Source organism: Sinocyclocheilus grahami, unplaced genomic scaffold (genome assembly GCF_001515645.1).
Source record: "Sinocyclocheilus grahami isolate Dianchi unplaced genomic scaffold, SAMN03320097.WGS_v1.1 scaffold716.1, whole genome shotgun sequence".
Classification (NCBI taxonomy): Eukaryota; Metazoa; Chordata; class Actinopteri; order Cypriniformes; family Cyprinidae; genus Sinocyclocheilus; species Sinocyclocheilus grahami.
In genome coordinates, this window is record NW_015505895.1 from 127,230 (window position 1) to 145,161 (window position 17,932).

The 17,932-nt window shown below is 39.0% G+C and overlaps 1 pseudogene; it reads left to right on the forward strand.

The window, feature by feature from the left end:
• Positions 1–201: 201 nt before the first annotated feature.
• On the forward strand, positions 202–13,933 carry LOC107560244 (uncharacterized; annotated as a pseudogene).
• The last annotated feature ends 3,999 nt before the right edge of the window (positions 13,934–17,932 follow it).

Consider the following 17,932-nt stretch of genomic DNA (forward strand, 5'->3'; position numbering starts at 1 on the left):
TAAGGTAAGGTTTATCGCTTGCAAATTGACCTTTATTAAAATATAAATCGTTAGAAATGTAGTAAACAAAGTTCATGACAACACTAATTCATTTAATAAAGATGTTAATCAGGGTTGGGAGGTCTGCAGTGACTATTAATTCTCAAATATACAGAAAAGTATATTTAATTTGTCTCTCTTGTTTGTTTAAGTGTTTCAGTGATGTATGTGGTCCAGATCATCTCCTTCATCATTATCAGCTCTGTGTTTCTACACACTCACTCAGGTTGGTTCATATACACTAAATATATCCTTTACCAGCAGAAGCACTACTGATATGATGACACAAGTAGCAAAATAGCAAACTGATGGGCAAAGGAAAGGATCATTTATTTTTGTCTGTTCCTCAGATAAAGCTATCATATAGCTTCAGGAGACTTTAAATATAGAAAACGGGTCATCTATAAGCCATAATTACTTTTATGGGGCTGTTTTGTTTTTTTGGAAGCTTGTCTTATGTCTGTGTCAGGGGTGTAAAAAGTACATCATCTTAATGCAAAGTAAAATAAATGACAAAGAATGTTTTGTCAGACAGACAAACAAAGGTTAAAAAACATCTATCTAATGCATACAACAACGATTAAAAGGCAGCACAGTCGAACACAAAAAATACAGCTCTTATTATGGACTAACCCAAATGTTGGGTTAAATTTTGACATTCAAATTTTAACCCAAAAGTTGGGTTAGTCCAAATTTGACCCAAAGTTGGGTTGAAATAACTCAGCATTTTTTAGAGTGTATGTAATGTATATGATTTTCTTTCTTAAGATGAACACAAACAGTGATTTTTAGAAAAAAATAATAATCAATTTCTATTTATATAATGCAAGTGTACAGGATGTCCAAAGTTGACGCTTCAAAAACTGCACAATCTAAACATGACGGCATACTTTTTGAAGTGGTCCAGTACACTTGCATTACATAGACTAAACATCTTTATTTGTGTTTATCTGAAGAAAGTCAGTCATATACATCTGGGATGGCATGAGGGTGAATAAATGTTGAGAGAATTTTTGGGTGGAGTAATCCTTTAAAGGGGACATAACACACACAGTTTCAGCCAATCTCATGTTAATCTTGAGTGCCTATAGAGTAGTACTGCATCCTTCATATCTCCAAAAAGTCTTTAGTTTTATCATATTTATAAAAGAAAGATACAGCTTTACGATTCTTTCTAATGCTAAAATATAATTATTGTTGGGATTTAATGGATTCAAAGATAGATTGCACAAAAGTTTAATCAAAAGCAAGTCTTTGGGAACAACTAGAAACTATTTGGAAATCAGTAACAACAGAGACTGTGGAAAAGAACTCTTGTATAAAATCAATGTCAAATTTGTAATCGTGGTTTTCAGGGAAAGCTGCACTCTCTTGGTCATGTTGCTTAACTAGGCTATATGTTATAAATATAAAAACTACATTTTTGATTTCGGTGCTTCCCTAATTAGATGTTTTAATCAGATTAGTTGTCTGGTCAGGCAAGTGAAATTCTCTTTCACTAGCCGGGCCGAGGTCTCAGGATTACATGGGAGTCAACCAGCCCAAACTCCAGGAATGATTTGTCGACTGAAAATGCCTGCAGGTCCCCTACCCTCTTGATCAAGGCCAATGCAACCAGGAGCAAAGTCTTCAAAGATAGAATCTTTAACTCTACTGATTGCAAAGGCTTGAACGGGGCACCCTGGAATGTTCTCATCACCAGGGCCAAGTCCCAAGAAGGCATAGAGAAAGGTTGAGGAGAATTCAACCTTCTCGCCCCCCTAAGGAACCTAACAACCAGGTCGTGCTTTCCTATCAATCTACTTTCTATGGGATCGTGGTATGCAGAAATTGCAGCAGTATATACTTTGAGGGTGGCGGGAGACAGCCTTCGCTCCAAACCCTGCTGCAGAAAGGAAAGCATTGCGCTGATCGAACACTTCTGGGGGTCCTCTCGGTGAGAAGAACACCACTCGATGAACAGGTTCCACTTCAAGGCGTAAGCTTGTCTCATAGAAGGTGCTCGCGCGGAAGTGATGGTATACACTACCTCCTGGGGAAGGTCACCTAGAAGATCTGCGTCCCATCCAGGGACCAGACATGGAGTTTCCAAAGGTCCGGACGCGGGTGCCATAAAGTGCCCTGTCTCTGAGAAAGTAGATCCTTCCTCAGAGGAATCTGCCAGGGAGGGGCTGTCGCAAGGAGCATAAGTTCTGGGGACCGGTTGGGCCAGTAGGGCGCAACAAGAAAGACCTGCCCCTCATCCTCCCTGACTTTGCACAGTGTCTACGCGAGAAGGCTCACTGGGGGAAACGCATATTTGCACAAATATGTGCATCCGTGCCGAGTGTTCCCTAGAGCAGGTGGCAGTGGGAGGTTTCTGGAGAAACAAATAGGTCTACCTGAGGGGCTCTGAAATGCCTTAAAATAAGCTGGACAGCCTGGAGATGGAGTCCAAGGAGCATAAGTTCTGGGGACCAGGTCCGGTTGGGCCAGTAGGGCGCAACAAGAAAGACCTGCCCCTCATCCTCCCTGACTTTGCACAGTGTCTACGCGAGAAGGCTCACTGGGGGAAACGCATATTTGCACAAATATGTGCATCCGTGCCGAGTGTTCCCTAGAGCAGGTGGCAGTGGGAGGTTTCTGGAGAAACAAATAGGTCTACCTGAGGGGCTCTGAAATGCCTTAAAATAAGCTGGACAGCCTGGAGATGGAGTCTCCATTCTCCCGGAAGTGCTGCTCATGAGAGATTGTCGGCCACAAGATTGAGCGAACCTGGGACATGAATAGCACAAATCGACCTCCGATGCTTCTGACTCCAAAGGAGGAGATGGCGGGCAAGTTGCAATATGTGACGGGAGCGTAGACCACCTTGCCGGTTGATGTACGCCACAGTCGCAGTATTGTCCACACAGACCAATACGTCTTTGCCCCATAGCGACCCTTTCAGGCAGCCCAGTGCAAGACGTACTGCCAGCAACTCGAGGTAATTGATGTGCCAATGCAGCTGGGGACCCGTCCAAACCCCTGAGCCTGCATGCCTGTTGTACGTGGCCCCCCAACCCATGGCATCTGTGAACAGAACTGTGTACTGAAATGCTCGACCCTCGAACGCAAAGCACAGAAAAGGCCTGTGTCAAGGGAGAACTGAGACATGAAAGTACGCATCATTCAGGTCGATCGCTACAAAACCAATCTCGGGGACGAATGCATTCGAAAATACTTTTCTGTGTCAACATTTTGAACGGTAGCCTGTGAAGTGCTCGTTTCAAAACTGGCAGATCCAAGATTGGCCGTAACCCACCGCCATTCTTGGGTACAATGAAGTAAGGCTGTAAAACCCCATCTTCATATCGGCTAGAGGGACCGGCTCTATCGCATCCTTCACCAGTAGGACTGCTATCTCCGCACTCAAGACATGAGTATTGGCTGCCTTCACTGATGTGAAATGGATGCCCCTGAATTTTGGGGAATGCCGGGTGAACTGAACCGCATAGCTGAGTCTGATAGTCCGAAAGAGCCAGCAAGAGCTCCCAGATACTGTGCAAGTGGGACCAGAGGAACCACCGACATACCTGCAGTGGGGCAGCGAGGTGGAACACAGGGACCCGGGTTGGGCAGCTCGTGGGCGGACCGAAGTGGGGTCTGAGTGTGCGGTACAACACCTTCCTGGTTCCACGTTTGGACAGAGGGTGCATGAGGATGTCTCGTTGTGCCCTCGAACCGACCACTGCTTTCCGCTGGCAAAAGAGGAGGATGAGCGTGGTGCGGCTCTACATCGTCCACCACCCACCATGCCCTCTTGAGACCCAGAGATGGAGGAAACTGCTCTTTATTTGAAGGTTTGGGTACTGCTGGCTGTAAGGCCAGTGGTGGAAAAGAAATAAGATGAAACAAAAGATTCTCCACCTGGTCCTCCTCCGGGGGAGGGAGTGGTGTGGTGTGGCCACTATCTCCTGAAGAGCTGCTTCCTCCAACTCTGGGTCACCTGTCTCAGGGCCTCTTGCACTTACGCTTCCCACCAGGTTTGGCAGGGGCCTGGACAGGCTGCTGTTGCTGCATGGGGGCGAGGGCAGACGCAATGGGGGGCGCCCTCTGCAATGAGCAGGCTGAGGTTCTGTGGCCGGCGGACGGGGCAGGATGTGTTTGATGGCCAGTCTGCTTCCCACTGCTTTCCGCTGGCAAAAGAGGAGGATGAGCGTGGTGCGGCTCTACATCGTCCACCACCCACCATGCCCTCTTGAGACCCAGAGATGGAGGAAACTGCTCTTTATTTGAAGGTTTGGGTACTGCTGGCTGTAAGGCCAGCGGTGGAAAAGAAATAAGATGAAACAAAAGATTCTCCACCTGGTCCTCCTCCGGGGGAGGGAGTGGTGTGGCCACTATCTCCTGAAGAGCTGCTTCCTCCAACTCTGGGTCACCTGTCTCAGGGCCTCTTGCACTTACGCTTCCCACCAGGTTTGGCAGGGGCCTGGACAGGCTGCTGTTGCTGCATGGGGGCGAGGGCAGACGCAATGGGGGGCGCCCTCTGCAATGAGCAGGCTGAGGTTCTGTGGCCGGCGGACGGGGCAGGATGTGTTTGATGGCCAGTCTGCTTCTGTGCGGTTGAAAACTGGTGGGTAAAGCTCTCAACTGTGTCGTTGAAGAGGTCGGTTGGTAATGCCATAGCGTGCAGGGCAGAGGCAGCCTCCCGACAGGCTCCATAAGCACTGCCAGTCAGACTAGACGAGCACTTACAAGCCCGCGAGGGGAGACACGGTTTATCCTGCCAGGTGGCAGCGGTGCTTGGACACAATTGCATCACAACCAACCGCTCCACCAGGGGAATCCCCACATACTCCTTGGCTGCCACTCCATCGAGGGTAGTGAGAGAGGAGGAGGTACTAGGTCTGTTTCTGGCAGTAAAAGGTGCCGTCCACGACCTAGTTAGCTCCTCATGCATCTCCTGGAAGAAAGGAACTGGAGCGGGACGCTGAGAACCAGCGTGAGACACCCCGAGAAACCAATCATCCAACCTCGAGGTTTTCACACGAGCCCGACCCTCTCTGCAAGCATAGCCACCATCTCTGGGTCTGACTCGGATAGCACCACCCTCCCAGAAGGAGGCAACACATTCAGATCATCATCCGATGCCGCAATCGACATCTGATCGTCAGGGGGAGCCCCGAAGGATACGAGTGGCACACATTGTTCAGTTGGTCCAGCACGTCCCATCGTCATTTCCACTGGCTGCGAAGTGCGTGAGGAATGAGGAACCCTGAAAGGTTGGTTCCTTGCAGGAGAATTCCTCACCGTAATCCTCAAGTCGCCCGGGTTACTGCCCGAAGTAGTTTCCCCCGCGAGAGGGAACACTAGAAGGAGGTAGCGGCACGGGAACTCCACACCTTATTTAGGTACTCAACCGCAACTCCTAGATGGTCATCTTCCCGCAGTGGGAAGATGACTCATCCACGAACGCTGCCTCAGCGTGCTCAATGCCCATTTCTTTTATTGAAATTGCTCTTTTTTTCTGTGCTGAACTGCACAGGGGAAATGGCCAACCGCAACACTGACAGATAATCTCCTTCTGTCTGGCAATGACCACCGCTGTAGCGCCATCACACCAACACCAAAAGAGGACTCCGCAGAAGCTCGTAGCACTCTTTTCTTGGTCAGGAGCAGAACGAATGATCCGCTCGGCTTCAAAGCGAAAAGCTAACTATGCGTTGCTCCTGCTGCCTATTTATACTCACGTTGCAACTAGCGGCAGCTGGATGCAATTGTCACATGCCAATGTGCATTGGCTTGTTTAGTTTACACTCAAAGTAGATTGGTCTCTCTGGCGAGATTCCCAGTTCGTCTGTCCTCGATGTGACGTCGAAGTGACTGACAGAAAGGGAACTACAATTTCCTAAATTTCAAGCTCACTGATTAGTACTATTTGAAGTTATATTGAAGGACCTTTTTTAAGCATATTTCATCAATTAATTGTATTCTAAAGCACAGTATAAAAAAATATCTGGAAATCCTTGGCAACAAAGTTATGGTTAAGAAACCCACTACAGTTACCGAACTATGGAAGAGACTGGAAGAAGAGTGGACCAAGATCACACCAGCGCAGTGTGAGAAACCAGTGATATCCTGCGTCCGCAGATGTGCTGAAGTCATTCAAAGCAAGGGCCTCTACACTTCCTACTAATTTCCTACTAACCTCCAACATTTTTGTAGTAATCATCTTTTGTGCTACAGTGGTTACTGTTCTCCAATTTAGATCACTGTGTTTTCCACAAAATAAAGGTTTTTGTTGAAATGCCTTGGTTGTTTTGTCAAACATGTTATTGGAAAAAAAATTTACACAGCTAATATTCCTTCAAATTTCGAGCGATGAAGATTTACAATATTTCAGAAAAAATCAAGTATTTATAGATTGCTCTCTAATTTTGATGTCCACTGTATGTATATACTGTGTGTGTGTGTGTGTGTGTGTGTGTTTGTATATATATATATATACTGTATATATCTGTATGGACAAAAGCAGCATGAAAAAAATATTTAAAAAGTTTGTTCTACAAATTTTGGCGTGAACTGTCCCTTTAAGAGCTTTACCTCTCTTAAGTTTTAAGTCATTATTTACTAATATGTTTTTATGTTCCAGCTGATAATATCTACTCTGCAGTGATGCCTCAGACATTCAACATCTCCAATTTTGAAGACAAACATAAGAGGGCAAAATCTATTTATGGGATCTGGCTGAAAAACAAATCACAGTTTGCAAACAAAGACAGTTTTATAGCTTTTAATAGCAGTTAAAACATCATTAGAGGATTCAGTGACATAAAGATGACTGGAGATCTCAGTGAGAGGAACTGCACCACTGTCTTCTATAACATCACGATGAATCATCCGCTATTACTTCAGACTGGAAATGGAGCCAAATGTGTTCAGAGCAACATTTAACCCTAGTCCAGCTGATTCCCCTGATTTAAGCAAGACTGTGAGGATCATTGTCAGAGGTAAATGTCATCTCCACTGTCTTTAACATACAGGTTTTCATACTTTACTTCACTTAAATTTAAGTAAATAAATAAATGTAATAACTAAATACATTCAAATGTAAATCATTTTACATAATACTATATAACTAACTTAATTAAGGACTGTTTCTTAAGGATGAAATACAATGTGTTTATTTATTTATTTATTTTCTGTAGATTCACTACAACCTCCTGAACTTAAACCCAATGATCTGACAGTGATGGAGGAAAGTACAGTCAATCTGAGCTGCTCTGCTGAAGCCCCCTGCCCCAAACAACCTCCTACAATATCCTGGTCTAACATCCCTGAATCTGCCTGCATTACAACACAGTTACAGGAGAAACCTGATAAAACCCAGTCAGTGTTTTCATACATGACCTTCAAAGCTTCATACAAAGATCACAGGAAGAACATTTCCTGCACTGCTACATATCCAAGAAATACATCTGATGACTCTTCTGCTGAGACCACCGTGATGTTACGAGTCCTGTGTAAGAGACTTGACCATTTATTTCCTTTAGCAGAGCACTGTGCTCGCTTAAATGCACAAAGTGCTACTTAAACATAGAATCTGATGTTTCGCTACCCAGAAATGTCTAAAGCACAGCTGTTTTGGTGTTTCTTCCATGTATGTACTTGTGTTTCTGTCAAAGTGCTTCCAACAGAAACTCACATCACCATCAATCCATCTACTTCAGTCTCTATTGGCACTAATGTGACTTTGACAGCACTGGATAAATATGGCAGTCAGTCAAAAGCAGAGATCCAGCTCACAGCTGAAGGTGAGTTTACACAGTTTAAATGTAAAGAACAAGATCCAAAACAATGCAGTTTATTTGAAATACATTCTGGTCTAGTTACAGGCATTTCACATGACATAGGACGAGATGGACTATCTATGGCCATGATTGCTGGTTGTGTGGGAGGAATTGTGGCAGTGCTCATGCTCTCTGCTATTGGATTTTGTACAAGGTAATTTGTACAAAAAGAATTAATTATATTTACAGTTACTTAATCATCTCTGATGTAATTATGAAACATATGATTTTAAGATACTCAGCATTGTGCTTGTGTTAGTCTAAGCATCAGCCAAAGTTAAGATATATGAAACGGTGCTTCTAGTCTTTGACTTCCTGCAGTGACCAGATTAGCTTTTACAAAGCACTTCAGTCATGCACAGTCAAGTCAAGTTTTCAGTGTAATTGTTTGCTTCCTCTCACAGGACGAGGACAAAGACACACAGGGCAGACCATTTTGGAGAAAAAGATTCCCTAAATCAGGTGTGTGCACTTGCCATTGGTTTTTAGGTTCATGGGGTGGTGGGTGTTTAGTTCACTGTTAAAAACTCTTTAATCTCATACATACTGTCTTAAACTAAGTTATTTAGTTATTTAAACTAAGTAAGATGCTGGACACTTTTAAAAACTGAAATGTGTCATTTTGTCAACTAAAAAATAGTCCATCAGTTCATTTCTGCTTTACTTCATATATATATATATATATATATATATATAGTGCAGCATGTTTCCTCAAACACCAGTCATTTCACACCACTGACTGAACAACCGCAAAGTGTTTTTAAATAGATCACTATCATTGTGCAGTGACTCGCTGTTCTGGTCTTGCACATTTTGTCTCTCTTAATAATAACTTTCTAGTAAGTTATTATTCATATCAGATAAAATACACATCTAATATAACCAAATTATGTTTCTTTTTATATGAAACATCACAAAAGATATTTATCAATCAGGTTAACACTATTTAATGTGACAATTTATATTAATTAAAATTATTTTTATATGAATGCACTTGCATGCATTATATACACATGTATAAATGAAAGTATGGTTATTTATATTGTATGTACAGCGTATATTAATGTGTGTTAGATAAGAGAGAAATACAAAATGTGTTGAGTGGGGAGGGAATTGCGCACCAGAACCGGAATTAAGAACCACTGCTGTAAAGGGTTTTATAGTCTGGACTCTTTCCAATGTGATTTCTAAGATGGCTACATTCACATGGCCGACTGAGAAAGCAAGGCATGGGTTGAGGTCAGCGGAAGAAAAACAGCAGCAGCAACATGGCTTTAAGAAAAACTTGGACACAAGAAATGGAGCAAAATTTTTCAGAACAGATCATTACTCAAACAGCTTGCAGAACTAATTTCTTCCTGACTAATTTCTTCTTGCGTACGCTTTCATAACAAAATGTGGTTTGGGGACAGTGTAGAGTCATTGGGTGACAGAGTCATTGTTAGCTCGTGTAGTGTGTGACCCCGTAGTGTCACGTAGTGTGAACACTACAACGACTTCAAGACAGACAGCAAGTCATGTAGTCTGAACAACACAGTGATTTGGCAATTACGTTTAAAGTCGCATAGTGAGAACTTGGCTTTAGTGATCAATTCAAAATTAATGCTCAGATTTCTTTGTTTGGCTTTTTTTTTTTTTATTTAAGTGAAGCCAATATCAGAATTGAGTGTGAATTGGTCACAGTCCCAAACCTCATGTGCAAAATAGCAATTACACAGAAGGCACAAAGCACACTGAAAACACCCTTCCACTAGTCTCTTAATAAAGGGTACATGTAATGGTCACTTATAGGAGGTAATTTTATCATTTATGGTCATGTGGTCCCGAACCGACCCACATGTGCAAAAGAACAATAAGATGGCACACAACACACTGTCATATGGAAATAAACATTGAGGCCACAGAAATGAGTGTTTACAGATTCCTTTATAAGCTGATGTTCCATGGAAGCCAGTAAACTGCACAGGGTGAGGAGAAAGGAACAAAGTTTTTCTAGTTTTCATAGTTCTTCCTAAAGTTTAGCTTGTTATATATGTCACAGTATGTATTTAGTATGACGTGACAATGTCATTTTAAAAATGCATTTTTTTTTTGTTACAATGGATTGCCAATGAACATTATCTTAAATACCTACAAAATTACTATTATTGTCTGAAAATTTTATACTAGTATATAGTGTTGTCACGGTACCAAAATTTCAGTATTCGGTACTAATACCAGTGAAAATCCACGGTTCTCTCTACCAATTTCGGTACCAAAGCAAAACAAAAAAACATGCTAATTGAACAACATTATTTTTATTAATAACGTTAAAAAAATTAAATGTACAAAACCAATCTTTATACTTATTTAAAATTGTTTCAAGTTTTTCCACAATTAATAAAAGTATGAAAAAGTAAACAAGTTTCACCCAAAAGTTTTTGTCATATTTCTGCTGCTGCTGAAAAACATTTGTAAACTGTTGTCTGTTTTAGGGTTTGCTGGTGTGTTTCTGTCACGAATTCGGTTCATGGACTTCCGTTTATTCACCACCAGATGTCACACTTTCCATTACATTGACTCTCGCACTACACAAACTGTTGCATAGCACCCCGGACTACATTTCCAATCATTCTTTGCACAATTTGCACACTCCCCTGATTGCACTCATTGCACACAGCTATTTCTAATTACCTCATTCACTATATAACACCCACTCTAACCACCTTTCTCTGCTGAGTATTGTTTAGCCTGTACCCCTTTCCGAGTGTCCGTGTTTTCCTTGTTTTGCCTTGCCTTGCCTGTTTTTGCGGTTTTTGATCTTTGCCTGTTTTCCTGGTTTTTTTCCCCAAAGCACACTGAAAACACCCTTCCACTAGTCTCTTAATAAAGGGTACATGTAATGGTCACTTATAGGAGGTAATTTTATCATTTATGGTCATGTGGTCCCGAACCGACCCACATGTGCAAAAGAACAATAAGATGGCACACAACACACTGTCATATGGAAATAAACATTGAGGCCACAGAAATGAGTGTTTACAGATTCCTTTATAAGCTGATGTTCCATGGAAGCCAGTAAACTGCACAGGGTGAGGAGAAAGGAACAAAGTTTTTCTAGTTTTCATAGTTCTTCCTAAAGTTTAGCTTGTTATATATGTCACAGTATGTATTTAGTATGACGTGACAATGTCATTTTAAAAATGCATTTTTTTTTTGTTACAATGGATTGCCAATGAACATTATCTTAAATACCTACAAAATTACTATTATTGTCTGAAAATTTTATACTAGTATATAGTGTTGTCACGGTACCAAAATTTCAGTATTCGGTACTAATACCAGTGAAAATCCACGGTTCTCTCTACCAATTTCGGTACCAAAGCAAAACAAAAAAACATGCTAATTGAACAACATTATTTTTATTAATAACGTTAAAAAAATTAAATGTACAAAACCAATCTTTATACTTATTTAAAATTGTTTCAAGTTTTTCCACAATTAATAAAAGTATGAAAAAGTAAACAAGTTTCACCCAAAAGTTTTTGTCATATTTCTGCTGCTGCTGAAAAACATTTGTAAACTGTTGTCTGTTTTAGGGTTTGCTGGTGTGTTTCTGTCACGAATTCGGTTCATGGACTTCCGTTTATTCACCACCAGATGTCACACTTTCCATTACATTGACTCTCGCACTACACAAACTGTTGCATAGCACCCCGGACTACATTTCCAATCATTCTTTGCACAATTTGCACACTCCCCTGATTGCACTCATTGCACACAGCTATTTCTAATTACCTCATTCACTATATAACACCCACTCTAACCACCTTTCTCTGCTGAGTATTGTTTAGCCTGTACCCCTTTCCGAGTGTCCGTGTTTTCCTTGTTTTGCCTTGCCTTGCCTGTTTTTGCGGTTTTTGATCTTTGCCTGTTTTCCTGGTTTTTTTCCCTCTCGTCTCGCCCCTGTGATTCTGTCTGCCGATCGGTGACCCACGCTAGCCCTAGGACTATTCTTGTGTTTTGCCCGCCATATACCTGTTTGCCGTTGTTTGACCTGCCTGTTTACCACGTCTCTCTATTAAAAGCTTGCAGATGGATCCACACGTCTCACGTCTCGTCAGCCCCGTTACAGTTTCAGGATCTTCCTCAGTCTGCAGCTGTAAAAGGAAAATATAATATACTTCAGTAAAGCAATGGACTGAGTCTGACCAAATGCAACATTAGATCATTGACACCAGCTAAAATATAACTTTTCAGTAAATAACAAACCTCAGCTTTTATAATAAATTTAGATAAGATTACATACATATATTAAGTGTATATCAAATAGATGGAAACTTCAAAACACTTTACAATAAGATTCCATTTGCTGGATAACATGACCTAACAATAAAAAATAGTTATATAGCAATTATTCTTCTTAGGGTTCATTTCAAAATGTACTAATACATAAATCACAAGTTCAATCTGTTACATTTATTTAATGCACAATGAACACACATGAATGATCAAGTGTTTGTTTTAAATAACATTCACAAACATTAATGAATGTTGTAAAAATATATTGTTCACTCACTGTAAGATGTTACTAGATCTAACTCATGTTAGATAACATGTTGTTATTGTAAAGTCTATACAGGAGATACAATTTGACTGTGCTTTTATTTAATCCAAACTGTGTTCATATATTTATTTTAAAGGTCTTTTAAAAACCTGCTAGAGTTATTCAGCTAAGAATGACAACTAACTAAATTTTTTTTAAAAAGCCCAGAACTTTTTTTTCTCACAGACTGATATGACATTACACTGTTAACCATACATGTGTACTTTCTCTAACATGCATATTTTGGACACACAGTTCATTTAAAAGACTCTGGTGTGTAAACATAGTAAATACCATTATGTCCTCCTGTTTTTTACAGTAATAAAAGTTATAGGAGCAGTAAACTTCATTCTAATGCTCATTATATTAGTGTTAGCTGTGCTTATGCTAACGATTAACTACATATACACTAACGGCGATGTTTATTTCAATCCGACATTCAAATAAAAATTTGGAATAATATTCATAACAGAAGCTCTAAATATAAAAAATGTAATTGAAACTTACCTGCTTGAACTCTTTCATTTGATCTGGGTGTTTTGTTTAATGCGTTTCCTCCTCTTGAGGTCACCACGTCTCAGTGCTTTTATGAAGAGGATAACATTCGGAGAACGCATCAAGAACTGGGGTGACCGGGTGCTCGGTACCACCGGTACTTAAGAAAACCTGGTACCGTAACGGTTTCATTTTTTTTTCAGTTTTCATTTTTCGAAATACCAGGTCTTTTGACAACACTACTATGATATATATAGTTCAGTCATGAAACTCTAGATAGTGCAGGCTGATAGGTCCTTAACATGCAATCTGCTGGCAATCACGTCATTCTACATGGCACAAGCTCTGGCCTCTGCAGATTCTTCAGTCAATGATCTTGCTTGCTCAACCTTTAAATAGTCTGTTTGAGTGTTCACTATAAGCTGGTCCAGCAGTGCAGAATTCCTCTGAAATCCTCCAGCTCCCCCAGCTCCACCTGTCTAGATCTGCTACAGGATTTATGTGCGCTTACTCATGCAGCAGCAGCAGCATATCTTATACACTCACAGCAGCATGTCTGTGTATCTATTGGCTGTAGCAAGTCCATACTTGCTGTGCAGCAGCAGCATGCATAGCAGATCTAGACCCTCAAAACCAAATACATTAACACTGTCAAATCCATTAACGTGCTAAACTATTCAGAGAGTTGAAATGCTGGTATACACTAAATATTTTTGTTTTAAATTTTTAGGCACAGGATGGAACTATTGACAGGAATTCCACTTATGCTAATGTTCTCACTGTGACCAACCAGGACAACAAGATCTCTGATGATCAAAGTGTGCGTGACTGTAATACTGAATTCAGTACTCAGATTGACCACATTACAGAGAAAGATCCAACAGAAGAAGACAACAATGAAAAAGGTTCAGATGTAGTATATTCACAGGTCCACGTGTTACACAAAAAACCAAAAGCCATCAGTATTCTGCCTGAGAACATGTATGCTCAGGTGAACAAATAAAAATAATCATTTTTTTAACATCTCACAAAAAAAGGAAAAAAGAAAAAAGATGTTTGTTATTAAAAATCCAATAATGCATTTTATGTTATAAATGTAAAAAAAAAAAAAAAATTGGGAAAAAATTAAAAAACAATTGTGTTATTTTGCTTGCTTATGTATGTATAATCATTTTCTATTTTTAACTGTCTTAAATTCATTTTAAATCAATTTTTAAATAATTTTCAAAGTTGTTAAATTCCTTGTTTTATTTTTGTGATTCTTTTTTTATGATTCTTTTACTTTTATGTAAAGCACCTTGAATTACCATTGCGTATGAAATGTGCTATATAAATAAACTTGCCTTGCCTATTTTACTATTTTTCTTCCTTAATATTAAAAATGTAAATTCAGAATGCTTCTTTTCATGTAACAATCTGAAATTACTTGTATGTTAGGCTATTTCTGAATTATTGCTATTTAAGTCTTCTGTTGTGAAAAAACTTTATCTTTTTTAATCTTTATATTTCATCTGTATATTTCAATATATATCTATATATATTTAATAATTTTCTGATGATTTTTTTGACCATTTGTTCAGTTTTGTGGAATTATTAAAAGTTAGACTGAAAAATTAATTAACTTTTAGTTAGTATGCCTATTGTTTTACTTTCTGTTGCAAAACACATACATACAACATTTTAATTATAAAATATTTAAAAACAAATGAATAAATAAAAGGTAGTACTGCAGGATTAATATGAAAAGAACAGTTGACACAAAATTTAAATCCTGTTTTTTACCCTCATGTTGCTTCAAACCTGTATGACTTTTTCATTGGTGACATAGGGATAAGTATGGCAAGCTGTATTAACATTTAATCCTTAAAATGTACTATCTATTTTCATGCCACCAGTACTTATTTTTTAGGTACTAATATCTATCCCATTAGGTACTACTTATTCATTAGCTACTAGTGCTTATTATTTAGGTACTAATACCTTTTATAAATATAATAGTTGCTATTAATTTGATAATAGGCCTAGTTCTTATTTATTAGATACTAGTACTCATTACAATAGTGACTATTCAATTATACTTGTTCAGGAAAATTAGAACTCTTACTTATTTGCAGGGGTGTGAAGTAACGAATTACAAATACTCACATTACTGTTAAGTCATTTTTTAAATCAGAAATTGTACTCTTTTGAGCCGTTTAAAAATTGTGTACTTTTACAGTAAATTTTTAGTGATGTATCCGTAGTTTTACTCTGCTATTTTCCCTCCTTTTGTGGTCGTTACATGCTTGTTTTAATTCTAAATCTATCAACTGCTGTTACTCATGGCTGCTGTGGAAGTGCATTCAAGCATCGATTCATTCGGGTTATCAGCATCTTCCTCTAATATAAGGAAAATTTCGGATTTCTGCCAACGAAATGATCTGTATATGCTAGCCTATCTACAGGGCCTGAATTTTGGTGTGAGGTTGGGGGGGTATTGCGTACAGTGTTAATAACTCCCTCATTTGACACTTTCATAATGCGGTAAATTCCCATTTACTTCAGTATAGAGAGACGTGCAATCTGCACTGCCTCTGTCCCTCACATGCATCCTGCAGCAGTCACTTGGAGAAGTCTGCAGCTTGTTGACTCTTCAGGATTAGTATTTGTGTTGCGGACACATGCAACTTATTGATTACCCTTGGCATTAACTTTTGCTGGATCTCTGTCAGCGTGTGATGTAATAAACTACAGCGCGTTAATAAAGTTTTTTATTTGAAAATTTTCATATAATCCATCTTCATTTAACAAGTGCACTGGCACGAAAACATTTTTCAAGGTCAACATTTTTTGTTCCATTCAGCTGTAGATGCTGCTGATAAAGCAACTTATTCACCGAGACTGCTGCAGCACTATGCGTGTGAAGAAACGTGTGTGTGTCTGTTTGTATTTTCTTTTGAAAAATGTTTCAGAGAAAAACTATTTAACGCATTCTCCTTACAAATTATATTGTCAGTATAACAATTTGATTAAATGTAGCTGTGTAAAAGGTAGGGGATGATGTTCCCTTCTAGAACAATATTTAAATTGTAACATATATTATCAATCATGTTTGATAATATTAGTTTTCTCATGTTTGTTAATATTAGTTTTCTCATTTCTTTATCACAAAACACTAAAACGGGCACCATTTTGGAGAGACATTGGCTCTTTTTAATCTCTCTTTATGTCATGGTGTGTGATGCTGAAAGGTTTTTGTATTCTTTGCACTCTTCTGAACATTGATGTTTTATGTGGAACAATAGCATGCTCAGGCTCAGTGGCCTTACACCTGATTTTAAATCTCGTTTTTTTTTCTCAGACTCTATGATTTAAATGGTGATGAATGTACTAAGAATAACTCTTTCATCTTTTCATCTCTGTAATAGTTTTTCCAAGTTTTTGATGTATTTTAAAGAGTTGGCAGCCAAAATTAAAACTGTTGGATGATAAGATATTCTTAAATATTCTTAAACTACAATTATAATTTGAATTACAGTATGTGCAGTGCACAGCTTTTATTTGAAGGGGATAGAATCTGCAGCTCAGTACTCACTACTCACTACTCATGAGTACTTTTAAATAAGCTACTCTTTTACTTTTACTCAAATAGTTTTTTGGACAAGTACTTTTTACTCTACTCACACTACATTTTTTTGGTTTAATGGTACTTTTACTTGAGTATATTTTTTCAGTATTCTTTCCACCACTGCTTATTTGTAAAAGGCAGGAATAAGACTGTATTTTTATGTATTTTTTCTCTTTATGCAATTATGTTTCATTATTTGGCAGTTCTCATGTTTATTTGATGTTTATGCATTAGCATTAGTATTCATTATCCCAGCGATTCATCACTGTCAGCAAGCAAATTAGGCACTGCCCCCTTAAGAAATGGTGCAGAAACCAGAGGATGTCCAAGCAAAGCAGTTTTGCCAGTAATAAGACCGTCTCTGGTTTTGCTTCTGTCTGATAGAAAGAACAGCTATAGAAAACTCTCTCTGTGAAGAGACACATCATTCTTTGGTTTTAAGCATTAAATATTAAACCAGCTTGCCATAATGCCTGTTTGTGTGGGCAAGGGACACCATTAAGGAGAAGAATAAAAGTCTGCCCCACCCTCACTAATTCTTACTTTTATTATCATAGATCATAAATTCATAAATTTGTGAGACTGCATAAGATTTGAAAACTAGGGAAGACTTATGCCCAGCACATTCTGACAGTCACTGCTCACAGTTTTCTTTTGTGAAATGAATTAAACTGACATACTGGTTCATGGTTACACAGGTTTGTGTAAATAATGAATGTATTTCATTTTTGGGGTTGAAGAGTGAACTATAGAGTCCCATATGTTCTGTTGTTGCATTTCTTTAAACTGTAAACTGCACTACTTAGTGTGTCGCTAGGCCTATTTTAGTAGGGCTTTGTTTCATTAACTGTTTATATATAATAGTTGAATTACAATCATTTGTTAACGGGGACATAATTGTAGCTAAAATGTTTGATTAAGGTTCTGCTTCTGTGGCTTGAGATTGTTGGCTAACAGTAAACAGACAGGAAAATGCTCTGACAGGATGAATTCATGCAGATAAGCTTCATGAATCTGTTGTAAGTTAGAACAGAAAGAGTGAGTGTTCACTACTTCAGACTGTGGTGATAACCAAAGCTTTGTTAATTAATACATTTTTATGTGAGGCTGCCTGTAAGTTACAGTGTAATAGATATTGCATGCTAGCTAACGGTAATGTTAACAATGTCTTATAAATTCAACACAAGTTATGAGATGATGATATCTAATTAACAGACAGCGTAATATCATGCACATATCTTTTTCTTTGTAAAATGATTTAAAACACAGAAGAAAAAGAAAAAGGAAGAATCTATAGTGACGTCTATGGTTCCTATAAATATCTTCCTGTAATGTCATTGCATTGGGGGTGTAGTGCAATTTCGCAACATGAAACATGTTAGATGTTAGAAGGCT